The sequence below is a fragment of the Haliotis rufescens genome, unplaced genomic scaffold, assembly GCF_023055435.1.
Source record: "Haliotis rufescens isolate VD_foot unplaced genomic scaffold, xgHalRufe1.0.p SCAF_6, whole genome shotgun sequence".
Taxonomy (NCBI): Eukaryota; Metazoa; Mollusca; class Gastropoda; order Lepetellida; family Haliotidae; genus Haliotis; species Haliotis rufescens.
The window spans coordinates 55,794,932-55,802,396 of record NW_025964334.1 but is presented as its reverse complement, the minus strand read 5'-3'; positions in this window follow the sequence as shown (position 1 = coordinate 55,802,396).

The following is a 7,465-nucleotide window of genomic DNA, read 5'->3' as shown; positions in this document are numbered from 1 at the left end:
TCTATACTTAAGACCAGAGTTGTGTCCCTTGGGCAAGCCAGAAACCTATGTTCGTGTTGTTGTTTTATCTATATTTTGAAAACTCATATTTTGCTTGACCCAGTCACCAGTTGTGTGACCTCGCACCGACTGATGCCAGTTCCAGGTCGAGACACTTGACATTGTTCCAACCTGATAAACTTACATTGGCAAGTGTTTACATCTTTGTATTTAGACATAATTGACTTGATGAAACACATTGTATATCAACGCCCTTGTTTAAATCAGTTTAGTTAATTAATGAAACTTGGAAACTAGAAACTAGAAAGTAGACGAATCAATGTTTTTATCTCAAATGTCTGAAACAAGATGTAACTTTGATCAAACAACCAAGAGCTATATATGGTTCATGCGTGCATTCTGACATCTAAGTCCTTCAACATCGATTCGTCAACTACTGAGTTATACATCTCGGATCAATTCAGCCTGTTTGTGACGAAATAAACATGTTACTTATTTTGATAGACGATCGCATACTGATACTCGAAGAATATATAACTGTGTTTACGCTAAAATCCGTAATACCGGTTTTCTTTGAAAATGTATCTTCACCTTTCATCCATCAATGTAAAAAGCCACCGTCGTAGAATGTGATGGTAGAAAGTCATTCCCGAGTGCAGTGGTTTGCATCGTAATTCAAACAAATGACAATTCTACAGACCTATACCGACACTGTAATTATTGTGGAAATTAAATAACTTTTCGTTAGTTTTTAACGCAAACACCATGGGTATATGCCAGCGCGACCATGACTTTGGAAGCCCTTGGCCATCAGTTTGACTACAAAACTATTAACAGTCCTAAAGCTATCAGTCTCCAGGGACGAGAGACCACAATGATGACACGCACGACCCCACGTTCTCAGCTTCCCAGCCAGTCATCAACGTTGTTCACACAATCGTTGATGAAGTGGGCAATTTGGTAACTGTCCCCGCAAGATTAGGTCCCGGTGATTGGCTAAGCTTGACATTATTACGCTGCGGATGAATATTTTTCCGCGGTTTATAATTATAGTTAATTTACGCCAGTTAGTGACAATCATTCCGGGGCCCAGAATGGGGTAAAGCGTGTCCGCGCGTTATTAGTCACGCGTTATGATGCTACGCCGTTGTTCCTGACGGCGTTTAATGTCGTCTGTTGTAGTAGACGATCACGTCTTATAACAAGCGCCCCACGGAGCTTTGAGACAAGCCGCATCAGCACAAAGCCATTCAGAACATTAGCCGCGTTTACCTTGAAATTAATAGACATGATCTTAACTAACCTCTCGCGTGTTTCAGTGAGAATCTCGTGGCGAATACTTATCTGTTCCGAAAGAGGCCGAGTAGAATCACGTTGTTAGTCTTGACAAGATATATTTTTGCTGATTATATAATCTTGTCTTAGACAAATAATTGCACCGGAATTACATTCCTGGTAAATGGGATACGACCGGAGAGACGTAAGACAATGGCGGAGTTGTAGAGCCCTTAAACGTATTTGTGGATAATTTGATTCACAGTGCCGCTCCGTGACGGTGCCATGTTGGCGGTGTTCAGAGAAACACAGCAGTCTGCAGATCTGAAGTATTTAATTTGGTCTGATTGATACTCTAAAATAGATCAAACCCTAACCCACAGTTTATATCAAAATGACGCCATTTCGTGTTCCTTGAAGTTCCACTTACATCCTTCTTTACGGACAGTTTAGCTTTTCTTCATCGTAGCATTTGTTTATGCTGAAATTCTTCGAATCCTTTAAATCCGAGATTTCTATCATTTTAAACTCGCATGGCCATAATTTGGGGGAGTTACATAATGATTACATATTAAATGGATCACTAGTGAATAACGAATCTCTATTATCCCCCGAAGAAGATTCCATTGGGCAAAATAAGGAAGTAACCGGGTTGGTGAGAGGGGGTGGGGTGACAGGGGGGTTGGAAAGGAGAATCTTGGTCCTTGAAAACCCAACAAATATATATAAGAAAAGAGAAAAAAATATATTCACACAATGACACATGAGGTCCAGTTTCCTAACCTTTAGTTTGTAGGAAACATCACTTCTAAATGAGGTCCAGTTCCCTAAGCCTTAGTTTGTTGGAAACATCACTTCTAAATGAGGTCCAGTTCCCTAACATTTGGTTTGTAGGAAACATCACCTCTAAATGAGGTCCAGTTCCCTAACCTTTAGTTTGTAGGAATCATCACCTCTAAATGAGGTCAAGTTCCCTAACATTTCGTTTGTAGGAAACATCACATCTACATGAGGTCCAATTCCCTAACTTTTGGTTTGTAGGAAAATCACTTCTAAATTAGCTCCAGGTCCCTAACCTTTGCTTTGTAGGAACATTACATCTATCTATCATTACGCCTTCACTCAGTCACGAGCACATTACCCTCAAATAACCGTAACAAAGTACAAAACAAAGTACAACATGAGGCGTCTGCACGACACCAAAGACAGTCATAGATACAATATAGAAACTTTCGGTGGTCTGACAAGTCTTTCGCAAGGCCTATTAGGTTTCCAGAGCCAAGTTTCTGAAGGATTTAGTCCAACAAATCTAAAACCCACGAGTGTCATCTTCTGGCATCAGATGGAGACTTATCTCTTCTCATCACATCGAAAAGGTTTTAAGAATGTTCCTGTTGGTTTTCTCCCATCTTCTTCTCACATTTGCTTATTGTACACTATAATGGCACACGTGAAGTATGTTTACTTCAGTCCACAAAAGTGATCCCGAAACTGGAGAAGTGGATTTTAAACATACATGTATGAATGACTGCGTATGTATACGACATTTAAATATACTACACAAATGAGGCTAAAGAACCCCCGATACTTTCATATTACTATAGTTAATCTGTCATGCTATGAAAGTAATATGAAAGAATAGGGTTTTCTTCAACTTCACGACATGACGGATTAATTAGAGTAATATAAAAGAATCGGGGACTCTTTAACTTTATGCCATGACAGACTAACTTTAGTAATATAAAAGAATCGGGGCTTCTTTAACTTCGTTTGTGCAGTATCAAGTAGAAGGTCGTCCATGGCTCTTTAAAAAACTACTATGACGTCACAAACGGGCTTCAGTAAGACCTGGTTTACGCCTCAATGCCTGGCATATTCAAACACTCAAACAGGAATAGAGTTTATGAATAAGATAAACCAGCGAGTCTGATTTCCGAGTCATATAAAAGCTTCGAGCTCTTCACTGTGTACAGTGCTACCTATACTTCAAGATATGATGCATCTCTCCCAGTAATAGTTGCAACGTCTACAACATCGACCGTCGCCGTCTTGCCAAGCACATCGTCCCTGGAATGGATAGAACCTTTCATGCAACCAACAGCACGTGGCCTCATCTTGGATCGAACTATTAATTACCAGCTTATTACCAGCCATACAGTGGGGTTCCGGGGTTAAAGAGGTTGAGGGAGGTTATGGGGGATCATGAGTTGCCTTTTACCATCGTCTTAGAAGAGACCTTGAGATTAATTTTGTAAAATAATCCCAACGAGAAAATCGTTATCTTTGAAGGCCGAATATTTGATGCTTTTTCCTTCGAAATTGAAACCGGGAGTACTAACTACTACAAAGAATACTCACTTCGGAAACTGGACAGTCATTACGCTTACGTTCAGTGCTTTAACAAAGGGTGTCAAATTGGATTACTTCTCCTGAGAATGATAAATTGGCGAGTGTACCATTTCAAGTCATATCTATTGCCATCTATCGAAAGGTTAAACGGTACAGTCGGAACGTGTTTCATTTCTTACTCAACATAACTTCTAACACAACCTGCTTGTGTCATTGGGAAGCATATAACGCGAGTCCCACGTGCTGCAAGTCGGACTGGAGAGAACACGTACATCAGCAACCAGTAATTACTTTGCTGACATCTTATCGCCCTCAAATCTCGGAGCGACGAGATTCATTCAACGGGCGAGATTATCGGAAAGGGAAGTGAATTTAGCGTGCTCTTGGGATAGCTGGACTGGAAATAACGGTTACAAAATGATTGCTTGGAATAATAAAATAGTAGAATAACGCTTTATTTCAATCCATGTCTCCTCTTTCACCTGTTTGGCATTTGGATCACGATTCATTGTCGTTCCGTGCGGATGCTTAATGCTGTGTGTAACGAGGCAGTCGCGTCATGGCTGCCTCCTTGTCTGCCTGAATCTTATCTTGTGTCCTATTGGACAACGCATTGTGTTATATCTTCTCTGATTGGACAACGCATGTTGTTATGCCTATTTTAATGCGACAACGGATGTTTTTATGCATTCTGATTGAACAACGGACTTTGTGATTGGAAAAAACCCATGTTGTTATGTTTACTCTCGGTATTTCAAAAAATGCCCCAACGTGCATGTGATGTGTATAAAAGCGACAAAGAAATATGATGTTTTTAATAAGTTGAATAACAGTTTTGTCTACTGCATATTCACTGTTGTTGAAGGTCAAGATCACATTTTAAGATGTTCTAATCCTTAAAATTGTAGATGTTATGATGTGATATTCACCAGGGGGACGGTGGGGTAGCCTAGTGGTTATAGCGTTCGCTCGTCACGCCGAAATGCTGGGTTCGATTCCCCACATGGTTACAATTAGTCAAGCCAATTTTCCGGTGTCCCCCGCCGTGATATTGCTGTAAAAATTGCCAAAAGCGACGTTAAACCATACTTACTCCCTCTATTAACCAGGATCATTTAACTTCTAGACAATGTATCTAGTTGAATAAACTTGGTCATCAGAAGAGCCCACATTCACAGGAAATGCTCATACACTACTCGAAAGAAAATAAAGAACAACCGATTTTTTTGCACGACCACAGTTAATCCGTCATGACATGATGCTGACCATACGAGAGAAATCGGTATTCTTTAACTTCTTTTGAGTAGGATATGAACAGACAAACTATAATGATGGAATCCCTTTGATTTGTATGAATATATCATGGCAAGCAATTTTATTACAAAAGTCATCAACTTGACCAATAAATATCCACAGCCAACTCCAGCAGCTTGTGGACCGCCTCCGTGGTCTAATGGTAGAGCGTCCGCACGGAGAGCGGAAGGTCCGGGGTTCGGTCCCCGGCCGCGTCTTACCAAAAGGTAATTCTCAGTCTGCCTACATCTCAGTCTGCCTACACTTTTTTTGTGGGAAGACTGAGTATAAATTAGTAATTAGTGTAGGCAGTCTGAGAGTAGTGAAATTCTATCTTACCTGGTGAAAAATGGAATGGTCCACAATGTAACAGCGAGAGAAAAGGAAGATGTTGCTTTATAAATGAAATTGTCTACAATTTCACAGTTTAGAATAAGATGTTGCTTTACATACATGTGGTATCAACAGTAGATTAAAAAACAACATCGGCCTTTCAGACACAAAATAATTTAAAGGTTAATGTGAGACATGTCAATGTTTCTTTGTTTGTTTCAATAAGAAGGATTAACCAATTAACTCAGAGATCAAACACTTACTTATCTAATTTGTTTGTTTTTATTAGTTAATCCTATTCACACTTTTACTCACATTGTCAGGTATGAACTTACTAGTGTATATCAGTTTTAAAATAGTGTCTCATAAGCCTAGCTAGGCTGGATGGTATGATAAACTTAATATGATGTATTCTTATTGTTTCATGCCATGTGACACTTTAATAAACTATGTCTGTCTGTCTGTCTGTCTGTCTGTTAACCAACACAACAATGCAGGGCCGAGAACAAACAATCACCTCGAAGGATGGCATTCGCGCCTGAATAGAAGCTTAGGAAAGGCCCATCCAAATTTATATGAATTTGTTTGCAAATTGAAGGAATTGGAGAAGATTGACAATATTCGAAGAGCTCAACTTCAACACGGCGGCCAGCAAGCTCTCCGAAGGAGAGTATACAGACTTAGACTCGCGTCTTCAGACACTGAAAGTGAAGCTTGTGCAAGGACAGATGACCTCAATGAACTTCTTAGATGCTGCCAGCCACCTGTTGAAACTGAAGATGTGAACTGTGAACTTAGATGACGATGTGAACTTTTCATAGATCTGGGCCCAATTTCTCAACACAAAGTTTTGGCTATTAAATAACATTAAATATTACACATTCTTTTTTGTTCGTCTAACAGTCTGGAAACTGTTATTATTGAAATAGGGGTGTTCTCATTGTGCCAACACTTTAATTTACAGTGTAGGCAGACTGAGATGTAGGCAGACTGACAGTGAACCTACCAAAAGACGTTAAAAGATGGTACTTGTTGTAACCCTGTCTGGCGCTCGGCATTAAGGGGCTAAAACGAGGACTTGTCGACTCGTAGTCAGTATACTGTGTCTGAGTGGGGTATTCATGTTAAACTGCGGCATGGTACCTCAGTGAGCCAGCACTAAAAATCGGCATACGTCGGGACTAGTACAAGCAGCCACACACACACACACACACACACACACACACACACACACACACACACACAAACACGTGCATGCACGTCGCTATATCAGTGCAATAATCTTGGACGCGACATTAACCTCATTTCACCTCACCTCACCACCAGTAGTCTTCCACTTAGAACCCAGGGTTGCGTGAATGACACACTTGACCACCTCGATGGACGAGTGGAGTGTTGCGTGAATGACACACTGGACCACCTAGATGGACTCCCCCTGGTTAAGTGAATATCAAATCGTAACATCTAGAATTTTAAGGATTATAAACTGTTGGAATGTGACCTTGACCTTCAAAGTCAACCAATCACATGCAACAATCATCACACTGGACCACCTGGATGGACGAGTGGAGTATTGCGTGATTGACACACTGGGGCTGTGTCATGGTGATCCCCTGCTACTGGACGACTTGAGCGGTGCATGACATTCTGAGGTTACAATACCCATCAAACATATTGTCGTAACGTCCTGACTGACATCACATAGAAACCACATTTCTAATTACAACTACTCTCTGAATATTATAACCTGCTACGCCCCGACGTTGTATCGACTACAGAGAGGCTGTACTGTTTACCAGACTCTGTCAGGGGCCTCCTACTTATAACACTATCAAACAACAACACACACACATACGCCATGGCCTCTCTTTATACATTCTGTGATTCCATATTGATTTGAATCTTTGTCTGAACAGAATAAATCCATTCACATATACCGGCCAAACCTGCAACAAAAGCTCAAAAGACTTTGGGAATGCCAAAGGTAACTGGAAACCTTTTAAGAAGGACAATCTTGGTATCTTAGACCGCAGGCTCATCGATTGCAGCTTCAAATTTAAAAGAAATATCATTTTTCTGGACTTAAAGTCACTTGTTCCAAAGTACGAAAATGTAAAAAAGTGATTCGCCCGAAGCCTGGGAAATGTCACTGGTGTCATATCCAGAACAATTTGACCAATATTATCGGATTGAGGCATACAGTGTTCAACAGTCT